Source organism: Talpa occidentalis, unplaced genomic scaffold, assembly GCF_014898055.3.
Source record: "Talpa occidentalis isolate TD23 unplaced genomic scaffold, MPIMG_talOcc4v2.1 talOcc4.5, whole genome shotgun sequence".
Taxonomy (NCBI): domain Eukaryota; kingdom Metazoa; phylum Chordata; class Mammalia; order Eulipotyphla; family Talpidae; genus Talpa; species Talpa occidentalis.
The window spans coordinates 106,125,357-106,143,697 of record NW_023604861.1 but is presented as its reverse complement, the minus strand read 5'-3'; the positions used below and the strand labels follow the sequence as shown (position 1 = coordinate 106,143,697).

The 18,341-nt window shown below is 36.5% G+C and overlaps 1 long non-coding RNA gene and 2 pseudogenes across 1 annotated transcript in view; 2 read left to right on the top strand and 1 right to left on the bottom strand.

Moving 5' to 3' along the window:
• Positions 1-18,341, top strand: part of LOC119259300 (uncharacterized) — a 79,972-nt gene that overhangs the window by 42,986 nt on the left and 18,645 nt on the right. The window lies entirely within an intron of this gene.
• On the top strand, positions 2,659-5,167 carry LOC119259299 (stathmin-like; annotated as a pseudogene).
• On the bottom strand, positions 9,882-10,662 carry LOC119259298 (V-type proton ATPase subunit E 1-like; annotated as a pseudogene).

The window sequence follows — 18,341 nt, the reverse complement described above, 5'->3', positions numbered from 1 at the left end:
AGAGTTGAGTCATAGTTTTGGAAGAAAATTCTTTAACTTCTAGGAAGACAAAATTGGCCTTGTGATGTGGGAAGGAAGTTCTCCTTTTCAACCAAGGCTAGTTGCATAGTTGAATGTGAAGGTAAAATTGCTCTTTTGCCTCTCTCTAAACATTTTAACCTTGGGCTTCATTCCATCACTAAAGCCAATAAAGATAATATGATAAATGCAGCATTATGAATTAGGGATGACTCTCCCTAATTTTATATCTTGATTTAATTTCTTTTGTTTGCATTAATGTAAAATGTATGATTTCAACCATTTTTAAGTGTACAGTTGAGTGGCATTAAGTATATCCACACAACTTGCCCTTTTTTATTATTTAATATATTTTGTTTTATATAATTCTTACATCATTTTTCATTTTTGCACAATGTATGCATTTTCGTTTTGGTTATATTCCCCATACAATTCCCCACCCCCCACAACTTGACCTTTTTAAAGAGGTCTTCAGTGCCTAAATCTGCAAACCTATATAGATAATTAGTGTAAACAGTGACAAAAGGAAGTGACAGGATTAACGCTGAGATACCCAGGATGGACCTTGAGGGTTTATGAGAGAGCCCCTCATAAGGTTGGTAGGTAGACCTCGTGGCTCAGCAACAAGCCAGGGGGACAAGGACAGAGATTTTCTGAGATCTGCATGTGTTAACTCTCTGTCTTGAGATAGGTTAGAAATAAGGAACTGACTCATGCTGTAAATCCTCCTACCCACACTGTTAATCACCTCACTTCCTCAATTACTTGTCTTTATAAGTTCTTTCTTTTTCTTCTCTATAGTTTTTACCTTTCTCTCTATAGGTTTCCTGTCCACATCCTGCATTCCAGACCTCACACCTGCACTCCCCCCTGACCCTGTCTGCACTTCTCTCCCTCTGCACACCCAACCTGCCTATCAATTCCCATTCACTTGCCCAGAGGGTTATTTCTGCTTTTTCTGGCAACTCTTTCATTTCTGGCAACTGGGAATGTCTCTGCCATTAAGCGGCCACTGTGACTGTACCTTTTTCTATGAACTTTGAAGTCTAACCTCCAAGATTGTTTTTTTCCCCTGCCTCAGTTCTTCAGCACCTTTTAGAGCTCTCATTCAACCTTAATAGTTACTTGCCTATCATTACTCAATAATTCTTTATATTAAACTTCCCTGTTTAAATTACTCTGTGGTTTCTACTCTCGATTTCACTATGATTAATTAAAATTTACTTTCACTGTGAGAGGACACAGGTGTTCTTGGTCTTTTGTTAAATCTTATTTCAAGAAGAAAGCAATTTCTTGACAAAATTACCTATACTACTCAACATATCTATTTCTCTTTAAAATTTTTGTTGTTGTTTTTGAGACTATGCAATTGAATTGTAGATAGCTAATTGGACATGGAATGGGACCTCATTGTATTCTTTGATTGAATGGCTTCCCTCCATGTGTTTGTGACCACAGACCTGTTTCAGTGACACATTCTGGATTGTCTGGAATTGATTTAAAATTATTCACTATTTTCCCCCCAAAGCATTTGCTTATCTGGGTCCAAGATTTTTTTTTTTATTCTTAATGTAATTATTTACCTTTCTATTTATTTACCTTTCTATTTTGAGCTTAGTTGATTGTGTTTAGAATTTAAGTGGAGGAGGAATTTTCATTTCTTTAAATAAATTTCATCTTCTGCTGCATAAGTACATTAGTACTTAATTTATCACTGCGCTAGTAGAGCATCTTATAGATTAAAATTATTTTTGACATAACTAAAGACATTCAAAATAAAATTGGTTTAAATAAATGAAATTAAATTTACTTTCTTATAATTTGAAACAATAAATGGAAATATTTTTGTAGTAATGCTAAACATTGGAAGTTTGGGAAAGATTATTATACAAGTAAGTAACAGAATGCCACAAACTTAAGATTTAGGTGGTCTGGAATAAAATGAAACTAAATATTTTCCTATGAAGTCAGAATTTTAGAGTGTTTTTGATGAGTTTTTTTATTTTATTGTCTTCACCAGTCTTGTAATAATGTGGTCATGAAAATTTTTATTTTATAGTTGTTTTTATATTAGAGTTTATAGTACTGCTTTTACCTATCACTTCATTTGTACTGGAAAGCTGACTAGACTGAGATGTGTTAAGACTTGACCTTAACCTTCTTTCAAAATGGAGAAGGTCACTTAGGCCTCATGGAAAATGGTTACTATGGGATAGGCAATGCCAGGGATTAGAGACTGTTAAAAATGTTCTGATTCAAGTAAAAAAAATCAGTCAACCTGAAGCCGTAGGTAGAATGTGGCCTGTTGGCGAGTTCACTGACGATATTTGTGTGGCTTTGGATGATGAGCTCATCATGTTTCTTCACAATTTACTGTCAGTTTATCTGTTCTCACAAATGTGCCTTGCTTGGCTCTGCCATTCAGTACCTGTAGGACTCGAACATGTCTTTTTTTGCTACTCCATTAGGGAGGGTGGCCAGTTGACATGGAAACCCATGCTCAAAGAACCCCTAGGCCAGCACTGCATGGCGTTCAATGTCTCTTCCACTAGGCCCAGATATTTTATGCAGAAAATAATAAGTATAGAGTGTGGCCAGGCGGCTGGGACTGACCAGGGCTTTCCTTGACAGTGGATTGTGTAGAACACACTGCTAGTCTTGTAAGTTCATCATGGCTTCTTCTGATACCCAGGTGAAAGAAATGAAGAAGCATGCCTCGACCAAGGCTTTTGAACTGATTCTCAGCTCCCAGTCAAAAGAGTCTGGTCCAGAATTTCCCCTGTCTCCTCCAAAGAAGACGGATCTTTCCCTGGGAGAAATTCAGAAGAAATTAGAAGCTGCAGAAGAAAGACACAAGTCCTATGAAGCTCAGGTTTGAGGCAGTTTACTGAGAAATGAGAGCACAAGATAGAAGGACTTCAGAAAGCAATAGAAAAGAACAACAACTTTAGTAAAGTGGCAGAGGAGAAACTGACCCACAACATGGAAGACAATAAAAAACTAAAGGCAGAAATGGCTACCAAACTAGAGTGTTTGTGGGAAAAGCATATTGAAGAAGTGCAGAAAAATAAAGAACCCAAAATTCTAGTAATGAGACTGAAACTCAATAATTGTTCTGGGAACTAACTTTCTTCCTCCCTTTCCTAAATAGTCAAAGCCTGTATGGGCCAGTGTCATTTTATTTTTGCCCTCCTGACAAATATTCTAGAAGCTGATGTAGGATAGTAGAGGTTGATCCAGACTATATTATGTTATTTTATGAGAAACTAAAAGTGTTTTACCCTTTTTTTCCTAAAGTGTTGAAATCTTTCTAATGTAGCTATTTTTCTTGTGTCTTTTCTACTTTAGTATTCTTGCTGTACTGGGTTAATGGCTGTTTCCAGACACTGTGAAAATGTGTTTGTGAAAAGAATGCGTAGTGACTTCTGTCAAACTCTTAGATGATGAGTATCTGTTCACTTCTAATCCCAATTCTGTACCACTCTTACCAAAAGCTACTGTACTTCAGTGGTTGATATAGCTGCACAATACTATTAAAAAAAAAACCCAACAAATTAAGTATATTGCATGTGTGCTAAAAGTATTTTAGTTGCCATCTGTCATATTTATTTCAATAGCTTTCTACCATATTTCTTGTTTTTTTCCTTACATTAATAATGCAAGGAAGTAATATATGACAAGTAATTTACCAAAACCTTCCTTGTATTAAAAAATTAATTACATATACCTAATTAAGTGGGAATTATACCTGTAATTGAAATAATTCCGGTAAAATAGCTTTCTAGTGTGTTTCCCACTCCTTCTACCCCCAGTCATATGGATTGGCAGGGAAGAAAAATAAATTTGACTTAAAACATAACACTGATTAATTGATTCAATGAGATAACTATGAAACCTGTCCCTGGGAGTTTCCTGGCAATGAAATTTTTCTTACAGTTTCACATTTCCTTTTCTACCTATACGTCTCATATTTTGTTTCCAGCTGTAAATCCATGCAAATGCCTGAGTTTGTTTTTAATCAAATTATAATTTAGAGTGGAGAAATATTAATGGACTGCATTTTATTCTCTCGCCACAGCAGCACATTTTATTCTCTGCTGTTTTATTAGAGTCAGCAATTTGCTAAAGTGAGTCTTAAAAATAAATACTGAATTTTAATTAACATGTCTCCTTTACAGTTTCTCAAAAGGATTTTATATATAAAATTATCCTCGATATGGCAGAATTTATCATTTAGAAACATTTTGAGGAGAAAATGTCCATGTAAAGAAATGAGTTGTAACTAACACAAAAATAAAAAGTCACCATACAGACTAGGAGAAGATATTTCTGATAAGGAGTTAATTTCCAAAAATATACAAAGAATTCACATACTTCAGCAACAATAACCCAGAAAACCTAATAAAAAATGGACAAAAAAACCTAAAGAGACTTTTCTCAAAAGAAGGTATGCAAATGGCCTACAGGCACATGAAAAACATGCTCTACTTATGAGAGAAATGCAAACCCGTACCAGAATGAGATATCAGGTTATCACCCTGAGAACGTCTTGTATCTAAAAGGCCGGAAACAACAAATATTGGTGAGGGTACAGAGACAAAGGAACCCTTATCCACTGATGGGAATGTAAATTCGTGCAGCCTCAATGGAAAATGGTATGGATATTTTTTAAAAAACTAAAAGTGGAATGCCATGTGAGCCAGCAATACCACTTCTAGGTATTTAATACTACTAAAAAAATGAAAAGAAAATGAAATAATGCCGCCTAGGACAATCTGGATAAATCTTGAGGTAATTATGCTCAGTGAAATGAGTTAAAAAGTAAAGGACAATTACTGAATGATTTCACTCAAGCAATGTAAATAATCTAAGAAAACAAACTGGAAAAAATGTAACAAAAACAATGGACTTTAAAAAAATTAAGGTGGTTACTAGAGGCAGGGGAAAGGAAAGAGGGACTAGTGGGGTAATGTGATAATGTATTGTCACTGGAGCTTTGATGGATGGACAGTGAATCATGTGCATACATGGAGGTGTGAAGTTGTACTGCCAATATTACATGGTTTCGTAAACAAATGGTAAGTCTATAAAATTTGATTAAAAAAGAAATGAATATTGAGTTTGATTGTTTCAGTTCCAGTTGTTTACTATCAAGTTGTTAGGGACAGATTTTGTTTTGCCTACCAGAAATGTCCCTTTTTTTAAAAAAAAAGATTTATTTTTATTTATTTATGCAAACAAGAACTGGGGTTTAGGCCACAGGTGTGGGGAGTGAGATGATCACCAGAGACAGAGTGGGAAGCAGAACAGGCAGATCTACTGAATACACTGCTGAGGGGAGCAGTGGGCCAGATGGAGAGGTCTGCTCTGCCATGTGGGTTAGCTCACTGGCTGGGGATGGAACTCATGTTGCAGTGGCTAGCGATAGCTTGGTAGTGCTGAGACTTTAACCCCTGCACCACCAATGAGACCCACCAGAAATCTCCATTTTATTATGCTAACTGCATTTACTCTAGGTTGTTAACAGTTTCTGAATTTATAAATGTCTTTGATGATAGTATTAACAAATATACATACAAAATTAAACAGATGGTATAAACTTAGGGTATTAATAATTATAGCAAGGTACTGTAAATATATTTTCCTTATGATTTTCATAATAACATTTTCTTTTCTCTAGCTTACTTTATTGAAATAATAAAGTACAGAATGCATTTAACACATAAAACGTGTTAATTCACTGTTTATGTTATCTGTAAGGCTTTTATTCAATAGCAGGCTACTAGTACTCAAGTTTTGGGGGAAAACAAAAGTTAGGTGCAGTAGACTTTATGGTGAAGGGTGTATCAGCACCCCTATCTTCTGTGTTGTTCAAGGGTCAACTGTATTTGACAGTTTGTAAGGAGAAACGTAGGACTTACTCTCACAAATCGTTACTGCAGAGAACATCCTGAATGATGTAATGAAGTCATGACCTCAGAGAGGACTGAGGAAGAACCAATTGAAGGCAATGCAGAGCAAGGAAGACTTTTCATTTGGTTATCAAATGTCAAACATAAGTGGGATAGTAAATATGAAGGACATTCAGAAAGAAAATATTTTAAAATCATATTTCATACTTCATTATTCATACACAGGAAATAGGACAGAATATTTTTCCCATTGCAATTAATTTTTTGAAGATTCAAAAATTAATTTCTGAAGAATAGGAGGTATATGGATCAATGATTTTTTTCCCCTTAGATTGAACAATCTTCTTGGATCTCTAAAGAGAATTTGCACTAAATGGGACATTGGCATTAGTGATGACAAGCTAAAATGTGAATAATGTCTGAATTTATTCACTTTTGTTCTCTTCTTCAAGGGTGGCGTAATTTTTTTTAATCAAACACTTAAAATACCATCAAGTTTACATATATATTCTCATATGCAGACATATACACAAAGCAAGTATATCTTTGGTACTGATCTAATATGCCTTGTAACTATACTGGTTTTTCTTAAATTTTAGACTTTATTAATTCCTCATAAACATATACTTCCTTCCCCATCCTCTTAATATAATTTAAAAACTTCATTTCTAATTAATTCAATATTTAGTATCTATGTAAGTGGTAAGCCAAGTAGTGTACTGTAATTATATTTCTTCATTTTCCAGCCTTTTGTTTTCTTTGGTGTTAACAATTGTGTGGTTTTTTTACTTCATCATTTTTCTGTCAATCAAATGCTTCATTTGATTTTCAGCTGGTTATCAATACTCCATTTAATATTTCAGATGATCTGTTGATGATCTCTGTCCTTTTGCTTCTGTCAGGATAGATTGTCACCCAGGACTGACATTCCTTTACTAGTTTTATGTGTGACATTTCCTGCTTCCCAGCGTCTATGTTTTCTTCTTTTTGGTTAGGTTCCTTGTTTTGCTGGGACCCATCCTTCAGTAGCTTTCTGAGAACACTTTCCTATTTGATTGTTACTTAAGTGTAAGAATAGAATTCCAGAATAAAAATAACTTTCCCTGAGAACTGGAAAGGAATTGATTTGTTATTTTCGGAACTCCTTTGCTATTAAAAAGTTTGATGCGGGGCCTCCCCGGTGGTATAGCGGTTGAGCGCTGGATTGTGAAGCTGCCCGCAGCCTCTGCAGCACCAGTTCGATCCCTGGCTGCTGGCGAGGGTCCCGCATGGCGCAACAGACCTCTCCTGCCGCCCGCTGCTCCCCTCAGCAGTGTACTTTGTCAAGTCTACCTGTTCTGTTCCCCGCTCTGTCTCTGGTGAATCCTCTCACCCTCCCGCACTTCTGACTGTACCAAGTGCTTGTATAAATAAATAAATAAATCTTTAAAAAAAAAAAGTTTGATACCTATCCAGATTACTGATCCTTTTTATATGATCACCTTCTCTCTCAATCCTTTAGAATTTTTAAATTTATTCTTAGCATCCTGAAATTTCATTCTGTGACGTGGTGTAATTTTTAAAAATTTGATGGATTGAACATTAAGTGACTGTTTTTGTTCTAAAATTTCTTGTCTAAATTGCATGTTTATTTAGCTCTGGGATATTTTCTTGCTTGATTTCTTCACATTAGTTCTTGCTCCCTTTCCCTCACCCCCATCATTTTCTCTTTCTGGAAATCTTATTGTCAGATGTTGTACATTTTGGAATGACTCTTTAAGCATCTTATTTTTCCCTTCTTGCAGTCCATCTTTTTTATCTTTAATTTTACTTAGTAACAGACTTCCTTGCTGTTATCTTCTAACCCTTTGATTAAATGTTTTTGTTTGTTTCAAGACTATATTTTTAATTTTCATAAATTTTCTTGTTCAGATTATTCCTTTTTCAAAAGATAATTATCCTATTCTTTTTTTCATGGGTAAATATTTCTCTGATATATTGACTATATTTTTAAATAAGATTTTATTCTGTTCCTTCTGTTATCTTTGTTTCCTTCGATCTATGTTTTTGATGGCTAAGCTTTTCCTCAAATATCTTATAGTCATTTGTTATTTACTTATATTTTAAATAATATAATAATTTTAATTATCCATATATGTAGGGTATACTAATTTATTTGTACAAATATATTTTATGAGATAGAATATTATTCTTTGTCTGCCAATATTTAATAATGATGCACATAGTTATGCACATAGTTATGTCTATTACTACTATTCCATCTATATCCTAACTTTCAAAAAATTGTGCTGCCAATATTAATTTCTTATTTGCCTTTAAGAATTATATCATGTTTTGGGTAAATTTCAGGAGAAAAGAAGAGACAAACACATCTTATTGGTTTTCATTTTGGCAACCTAGGCCATGAATGTGAAGATGTATTTTTTCTCTGAAATATTAAATTAATAAAAATAAGTTGGTTTTGATTGGCCAATATTATTTTCCTCCTACCTCTGCTCTGGTAAGGGAATTTTCCTTATTACTTTGAGTGAACTGACTTTTCTCTAATCTTCATGATTCTGGTGGGGCAGCCAATCATAAGATCTCAGCCTCTGACCACAAGTGTAACATGTGATTTTATCCAGAAAATTGGTTTTGTTCTGATGTAATTCTACCTGCAGTTGCCCCTGGAGCAGAGGCAAATGGAGACAAAGGGTGCTGATGGTGCTGTGTGTTCTTGTTGGGTGACCACTAGGGGAATGATCTATGTTGTACCAGCCAATGTCTGTTGTTGTATCTAATAGAAGCCAACTCTGATTAGCTTCTGCAGGAAAAGGAGCATATTTATGGGGAGTTTATGAGATTTATGAGCCTTTAGAATCTTTGGGGAGCCATTATTCAGCCCCCTACATAAGGGAAGGTTAAACAGTCAAAAACAGCTGGATTACAGCAAAGCATTATCATGAATCCCCATGCCACCAATATTGAAGAGGCACAAAATATGCTGTCAGCTGAGACCCCAGAGCTGTCCTGATTTCCCCTCTTCCCAAATGAGGCAAGTTATGAGTTTGTCATTCAATATCCATTCTCATCTCTTCCTTAGTAATAGAATTTTCAGCTGATCACATGACCACTCAGATGAAACACCTTTCTGGCCTTCCCACAGCTAAGCATGTCCATATGACTAAGTTTTAGATAATGAAATTTATATTATGGCAACTTTTGAGAATCTTCCTTTGAAGATAGTTGGGATTTTCCTGGTTCTTCATCCTTTCTTGCATTTTCTGCCATCTTGGACTATGAGGACCATAGCCATACCCTAAGGACAATTGTGCAGTGAGCAGAATAGCCTAGTCCAGGAAACTTCGTGCAGCAGCTCTGCTATGCCAACTCTAGACATTTTGTCTCCAGGCTTAGTTTATGTGAGAGTGAATTAAAAGTATGCCCACCCCTCCCAACCCCCCACGTACACATAAGCCTTTTGTTGTAGTACATGAAGCATATTCATGGCTTATATTTTAAATCACATTTATAATATGAGGAAAATTTGTAGGCCCAAATAGGCAACAGTGAAGCTATTTCTGATAGAAGGATGTATGCCCCACCTGCATTTTAAATCTAAAGAGCAGAGGCTTAATAATACCATATACATCGCCCTGTAGTCAGGACAACTGGAACCAGAGAAAGAGAAGACTTAGGGAGGTTCATGCAACCATCACCTTCATGCTGCAGAACCAAGTGCAAATTTGTTACTTTTAGAGAAACTAGAGGTAGATTTCCTAATCATAAGTGAAACTTTCTCCCATTGTTAAAAATTAGGCCAAGGGCATTAGCTATGGAAGGGTATCCACTGATAAATACAGAATATTAGAACAGCAAACAGGAAGCTACTCAGATAATCTTGTTTCTTCAAATATCAGTAACTTCATATCATAGCAGTAGAACAGTGGATGAACCTCATCTCACAAAAGCTTAGTCCAGAGACTTCCTGTTGGTATCTGCACCAAACAATTCTCCCTATGCTTCTGTCATAATCTACAGGGCTGGGAGATCCAGTTGGCTTTCTAGGGCAATGAAAACTTTTATCTTACAATCCCTAGTATATGTGTGTGTGTGTGTGTGTGTGTGTGTGTGTGTGTGTGTGTGTGTGTATATATATATATATATATATATATATATATAAATTCTGCCAGCTATGTTCTTAGGCAGGTAGGCCTCCTGATCAATTTGGACATCAACATCATTTCTGGTGATAGTTTTGTACATAGGAATTGCTTTTTGCACTGAAGCTTTTACCAGAGGGAAATCCTATTTCCTGCAATAAACAATTATTCAGCATTACAATAATTGTTACAAAAAAAAAAGAAAGAAAAAATAATAGTTACAAACTCTGGAGGACCAGTTCCTCCAGCAGCACTTGGTGTCTGGTTGAATCTTTTGTCTTTTTGCAAAGTCTCTATTTTGCTTCAATTAGTAGGTCTGTGATAAGATCATCTCTAATTCTGAGAACTTTGAGCCTCATTCGATTCATCAAATTGAATATTTGAATCTTCTCTTGTTGCTTTTCTTTTACTGTATTCCATAATCTTCAGTATTTAGATTTGCACCAGGTGACCTTTCTCAATGTTAAACTTGAATTCTACCTTCTCACCCATTTCTTCTGCTTTCTCATTGGCTACATGTTAAATAAAAGCCATCATACGCTTAATTTACTTTTGCAGGTTAACATCACTGAGGGCCATGGAAAAATAGATACTGGGTCTGGGCAACTAGCCTGAGTTAGGTTTGGGGGCCAATGGATGGAGGGAAAGAAGAAAAACCTTACTTCTGTCTTATTTAAGCCACATATATTCCATCCTCTTTAGTGAAACATAATCCTAAGTGATATATTGCGGTTTTCTTGTTCAGCTTTTCCTGTGATTGAGTTTGCTATTCCAGTAACCTTCTCAGAAACTTTATTTCCTGAGTTAGAAGGATCTTATTTCTGGATCTGCTGGAAATAATTGTAACAGCCAAGGGAAGGTTTAGGATGTCACATACTGATAGCTTCATAGTGATACTATCCTGTCAGAATATTGATTACTGAATCCTCTAGCCTAGCAGTTCTTGACAGAAGAGATACTGTACACCCTTGGGAATATTTGGGGAACCTGTTTTGGCTTGTTAAAATTATTGGAGGGTTTACTGGCATTTAAAGAGCTGGGGTCAGACATATTACATATTTTGTAATGTACAAGACAAAACTGTAATCAGCTTTTTCCCCCATGAATTGAGTGAGAATTTTTGAGAGCCCCATAGAGTGTTCATGTAGGTAAAATTTATTTAAATCATGTGTGCTAGAACCCAACTCCTTTTTATATAAAATTTTAAGTAGCTTTTAAATATTTTTAAGATCACTAAACTTGTTAGGAATGCAACTACCACATAAGCCATGAGAAGATTGTACCTTGTACTTCACCAAAATGTTTCCTATTTTGAAAACTTGTGTCTCCAACAACAGTGCTGTTTGTGGAGTTTGAGTCTCTATTGCAACATGATAATGTATTTGTGGTTGTTGCGTTCACAGTGATCCTACCAATGGAATCAATATGCCTCTGCATGCCTAAGAGTTTACATTCTGAGATGTACATTAATTTAATATGTGTATTTTATTTAGCCTTTATTTTATAATTAGATCATTATGTGTTTTAAAAAATGTCTTGCATAAACTATTACCTATGAATTTCATTTGAAGACAGCAGAAGAGACATTACAAAATGTTTGTTATTAAAAGGGGACATTTGGTCTGACAGAGTTCTGTACAGTGAAAACAAATAGTGGGCCTTCCCTGGTGGCTCAGTGGTTGAGCGCTGGGCTGCGGAGCTGCCGACAGCCTCTGCAGTGCCGGTTCGATCCCCGGCTGAGGGTTCCACATGGCACAACAGACCTCTCCTGTGGTGCCCGCTGCTCCCCTCAGCAGTGTATTTCTTCGTCAGCCTGCCTGTTTTGTTCCAGGCTCTGGTGAATTCTCTAACCCTCCACACTTCTGACTGTACCCAGTGCTTGTATAAATAAATAAATAAATAAATCTTTAAAAAAAAAAAAAGCTATTAAAAAAATAGTCTACTAGTGGAAGTAACACCTTGGGGATACTGATTTTGTTTCACACAGGTAGGAATGAGCTCTTTGAACCTGGGGGAGAATTAAGCCTGAAGGACTCCATTGATGAGGCTCAGGGGCTTCACTAAATACCTCTTGTTAATGCTCCATATTACTTTGACTTTGAGCTATCTTTCTCCTGTGCATTACTATATAGCCCACGTTGCATACCAGTCATCTCTGTTCAACCTCCATATAGTTCCCTCTGTGACATTGGAAATCAGTATTTTTAGATACTAAATCTGAGTATATATATATAATTTGTTTCTTTTTACTTCCTGTACTGGATATCATTAACATCTTTTCCACATGAATAGGGATTGTTGGGTAGCATATGTTATTCACCATATGGCATTATGCCTGTTTCAAGTCATATGTTAATATAGCAAAAAGCAAAAAGGTTTAAAATGAAATGTTTGCTGTACATTGTGATTTATTTATTTATTTTTTTTTTCTTTTTAAAGATTTATTTTTATTTATTTATTATTTATACAAGCACTGGGTACAGTCAGAAGCGCAGGAGGGTGAGAGAATTCACCAGAGCCAGAGTGGGGAGCAGAACAGGCAGAAGGACCCAAGTACACTGCTGTGGGGAGCAGCAGGCGGCAGGAGAGGTCTGCGCGCCATGTGGGACCCTCCTCAGGTGGCCGGGGAGCAGCCGGGGATCGAACCAGCGCTGCAGAGGCTGCGGGCAGCTTCACAACCCAGCGCTCAACCGCTGCGCCACTGGGGAGGCCCTGTACATTGTGATTTAAACTTTTTGGTTATCATGAAGCTTGAGTAAGCTTTCTCTATATATGCTACAGAATGTGCTCTTAGAAATTATCTAGAAAAGTTAACTGAGCAGGAGAAACTTCAGGCAAAATAAAAGCAAAATTATTAGAATTTTAGGCTCAATCTAGGCAAGACCTCAGAGATTTTGTAACTATAGACTATTTTACTAGATGGGAAAAGGAAAAACTGAGAAAGAGCTTGGTTAACAAGGAAATAGGAAGGCATGATTTAGGTAATCTCTTTATTAAAGATTGAAGAATGAGACCACTTAAAGCATGATATCTTATATTGAAGATACATTCATTAATTCAGAAAATATTTACTAAGGCCCTCTGTATGTCAGGCATTATGCTAATTCTGAACAAACATTGGTGAGCACAAACAGACACAATTCTTGACCTCAAGAAATTTAAAATTATCAATTAATTAATTTTAAAGACCACTTATAATACAGTTACTTATAGAGATAAGTACTGTTAAGGAAATAAACCTAAAACAAAAAATACTGACTTTCCTGGATTTCTTTCATGAGCTCTTTCTTTTTCTTGATCCTGCTCTGTACTCTAGGAGGTTGCTTCTGTGTCCTCTATCAACAGGTAGGTCTTCCCTTTTGCCTCAGTTTGGGCTGGGCCAATAAGTTCTCAGCATGAGATTAGAAGGTGAGAACAGAGTGAAATCAGGCTATTTACTCCCCCTCCTGGTCAGTACAGATTGATTTCTTTGCTGAAGGCCACAATTATTTTGAGTTCCAGAAGCCTCCACCTTTAACCTCTTTTGTTGAGGCTTGATAAAGACTTCCTGTGATTGCTAGTCCTGGGAGCTTCCCCTTAGCTAGCTTGCTTCCTTTAATAAGCCTGCATCTTTGTAAATTGTTCCCTCTCCTGTGAGTGTGCCATCCTTTCCCTAGGACTATCTTCAGTGATACTTTAGTCTGGACCAGACAGTGAGGTTGCTAGTAGAGAAGGGAGCATGCTAAGGCAGAGGCAAGAGTCCTGTAATAGAAATGTTTGAAGGAAGGACACTGTAAATGGAGCAGAGAGGGAAGAGTTAAGGTGATGCTGGAGGGGGAGTTGAGGGTCAAATCATAGGTCATAGGATGTAGGGGACTTTTAAATATTTTTGACTACTTGGCACTTGAAACTACTTGTATTTGGGAATTTTCCCACTTTAGGCGTTTTGGTTGCAGGTCAACATCCCAGTAGCGAAGCCTAGCTCCAGGTGGCTAGATGTAGTCACATGACCAAACCCCAATGAATCAAGTGTGCCCACCCTGTATTTGGCTCTGGAACCAGAAGCAGAGAAGTGAAGAATTTTCTTGTCTTGACAGGTGTGGCAGTAGCTCCAGCAAGGGTTTCCAGGATGTTGGCAGTACAGGCTGTGGCATCTATTTTCTCAGCTTGACCCCAGGCTTCTGGGTGGCTTACATTCTTTTATTAATTTGTTTCTTATCTGAATGGGCCAGAGTCAAGTTCTTCCTAGTAACAACATAATTTTAATAAACTTCTTTGCTCTTTTAATCCGTCAGAGTCAATTTCCCTAGTGAAGTTATACTTTTAATAAACTTCTTTGCTATTTTAACCAGTCAGAATCACTTTCTGTTCTTGGTGACTAAGAACTCTGATAACTAAATTCTCTGTGGTAACTAAAAACAGTGTGTCTCAATGAGTACTCTAAGTGTTCAACCTTTACCATAAGAACAAAGAGAATCCATTTAAGGTTTTTAAACAGCAGGAATAGAAAGGTGATAGTGACAGGATCAAGTTTGCATTTTAGAGAAATATCTCAGGGTCTAGATTAAATGTAGGAAGACCAACAAATAGGCGATATTGGCTTAGGTGATGGGGAGTTTCAGTGGAGACAGAGAGAAGTACATGGAGGTCAGGGTTATTTAACAAGTGGACTTGCTATGATTGGATGTAGGGAAGTTAAGGAAAGAGAGGCATCAAATTAGTCTTCAGTTTGCTGGTTCCTGAAACTATGTTGACTACATGAATCCTTTCATTTAAAACTTTATTTAAAACTTTCATTGGTAGCAAGAATTTAATGACAAATCAAAATGATTTCTCCGTCCTTCTCTGTGTTATATACATGCATTGCTTGTTTGAATTCTATGACAAATTGTACACAACATGTCTTTAGATCCAGACTCTGAATTCAGATTGTATTTCAATGCTTGGCTATCACCCATGAGGAGAAACACAGTTGGTCTCTGAGTCACACTGTGAAGTAGTATTTAGTGCTGAGGATTCATCTGCAACACTCACATCAACACATCCTTGGGCTCTTATGAGTAGGAGGAAAACCATTTTAGAGAAGTCAGAATTGGACTGCCATCTGTTGTGCATGAGCTTTTCTTCTTACACATAACTGGTAAATAAAACATTTAAAAAGGGGTATCTGGAAAGGATATGCAGCATCTTCATTCATGAGAAAACTCTAAATTTTGTTTTTTTGTTTAAGGACATTATTTAAATGTCCTTCTGGGTTGTGTTTATACACCCTAGTTGAGTGAATTGCCTGTGTGCTATCATCAGTATTTACATCATGACCTAATATCTGGCAATTGTGAAACTGATATTTATGGTTTACTGGTGTTCACCACCTCTTCAATCATGGTGTATCAAACCATGTTTACTACCTCATTCAAACTTGACTTATTTATAACTTTCCATGACCAAAATGTCAAAATTCCCACTTATTGTGTACTTATTTTGTACCAAATATGTATGTATTACTTTGCCAACCCATAATACGTACATATTTGCATACTCATATACACCACAATATATTTTATCCTCACTCTAACCATGTGAAATGGGTGTTGCTGGGCCTCCCCGGTGGCGCAGCGGTTGAGCGCTGGGTTGCGAAGCTACCCGCGGCCTCTGCGGCGCCGGTTTGATCCCCGGCTGCTCCCCGGCCACCGGAGGAGGGTCCCACATGGCGCGTAGACCTCTCCTGCCGCCCGCTGCTCCCCTCAGCAGTGTACTTCGGTCCTTCTGCCTGCTCTGCTCCCTGCTCTGGCTCTGGTGAATTCTCTCACCCTCCCGTGCTTCTGACTGTACCCAGTGCATGTATAAACCAAACAAACAAACAAATAATAAAAAATAAATAAGACATGCCTCTAGAAAATTAAAAAAAAAAAAAAAAAAAAAAGAAATGGGTGTTGCTGACCCTCTCTTGACACATAATGGATTTGAGGTCCACAATTGGAAATGCTAATTTGTCCTACATACATCTTACTATGCCCATACCCAACCATTGTGTCTCAAAATCATCTAACTTGCTTATTTTTCTCTCCATTGTTGTGTGTCCCCTCAAATGGTATGAATCAGAATGTAGTATATTGTTTTGAAATTGAAGAGATCATGCTTTTCATTCTTATAAAGATAAAAGTATAGTCAATTTAATGAGTAAGTAGGGTGAGAATTAGTTAAAGGAACTGAAAATTTAAGTGGTGAAATAAGTCATTAGGATCTCTGATCAATCCAGGTAAGTTGGTTGAACACTCTTGGATGGATTCCTCTATATTAACTTCTATTTTAAAAATTTTAAAATTGCAAAATGAAAAAAGTAACATTGCATTATAATGTTATATGTTTCAAGGGTGCATCATTAAAAGTCAGCATCTATGTATACTATATTAAGTTCACTACCAAAAATCCAGTTCCGTCCTTCACCAAACAAGTGACTCATCTCCACCCCCCACTTCTCTTTGTCCTACAGTCTGAAAGTTTATTTTTGTCTTAGTTCATTTATTTGTTTTTCTCCTTCTGATTTATTTCTCTAAGCATAATGCCCTCTCAGTCTCTCCATGTTGTTGAAAATGTCAGGATTTCATCTTTTTTCTAGCTGAGTATTGCACCTGTAAGTTAGAATGAGAAGTATTATCAGAAGTTTTTATTTATTTTTTTAAAGATTTATTTATATATTTATGCAAACACTGGGTACAGTCAGAAACGTCAGAGGGTGAGAGAATTCACCAGAGACAGAGCAGGGAACAAAATAGGCAGAGTGACGAAATACACTGCTGAGGGGAGCAGCGGGCATGGCAGTAGAGGTCTGTTGCGCCATGTGGGACCCTCGCAGATGGCCAGGGATCAAACTGGCGCTGCAAAGGCTGCAGGCAGCTTCGCAGCTCAGCGCTCAACCACTGCGCCACCAGGGGAGGCCCAATATCAGAAGTTTTTAAACAACAGGCAAGCACTGATACAGACTTGGAATCAAGATAGAATTTGAATCCCAGATTTTCTACCACTTGTATGAACTTGGGCATATCACTTGATGTTTCAAAACTTCTTTCTCCTCAGATAGTAATACTGTTACATAACTTTTGTGAGGTTTAAACCAACAAACAGCATGTGCAGAAATTATTTATAAAGCATCATACAAATAAAGATAATATTGTTAATTTACATGAGGCCCTAAATGTTGGATTTTTGGAAGTCATGTCTCAGGCAAGTGCAACCTATGTTCCCATAAGCATAGCAACATCACTAACTGTAATACCAACCATCATGGCAATTTTTACATTTGCCGAATTTTCACATTTTTTTCTTTACAATAACTCCATGAGGCAATACCATTGTATAGAATTTAAAGAACAACGACAAAAAAAAAAAAAAAAAAAAAAAACCCAAAACAAAACACTTCATTGTCAGTGAATCAGAAATAAGTGAGGATTTAATTCTACCTTACACCGTGCACTTCCCTTTAGAATACCTTTGCTTAATACCATTTATGGGGAAAAATGTAACTTAAGCATTTGTGGTTAAATTTAGTAGATAATGTTGAAAGATGAGACTATGAGAATATATTTAGAGAGAGAGTCTACTTAACATGAATTGTTATCTGCTAAAAAAAATTTGGGTTTCAGGTATTCCTAGAGCTCAGTCTAGCAAATTATTCATCACTAAGGGGAAAAACCTGTGATAACTACCTTATTCTTTTTGAAAACATCTTAGCTTTGAATTTATATCTGAAAGTGGTTTATTTTTTCCTATGCAACATCTTCTATACTCATGGATATGTCCATACAGTGGACTAACAAAAGTCCTCAGGAAAGTAAAACTTAACAAAACAACAGATAATTATCAGTTCAGCCACTCTTTACGGTTAACATTTAAATTGTTTGTCTTTTTAAAACAGAGGCTGTTAGCACAAATTGTTTTATTATTAGCCTAAGTGCCTTAGTTATCCTAATATGATATATTTTTATCTTTATTTGTATAACCCATAGGATTGGAGCAAAATATTGAGTGAGTGGACATACATTGTTCAGTGTGCCGTTTTATTTTTGAATGTATTTTAGCACAGAAGTCATCCAGCTGAACATGCCATAAGTCAGTGGGTTGGCTAATACCACTATGAAGGAACATTGATTTCTTAACATGTAAGTTTTTCTCTGCTCCTTTAGTCAATTCATTCCAGGAGAAGATGACTTACCGTTTGTTGAATTTGAGAGGGTGCTGTGTTTGTGTAGTGCAAATTTATTTATAGTAGACATTTTTTGGTATGTCTTCC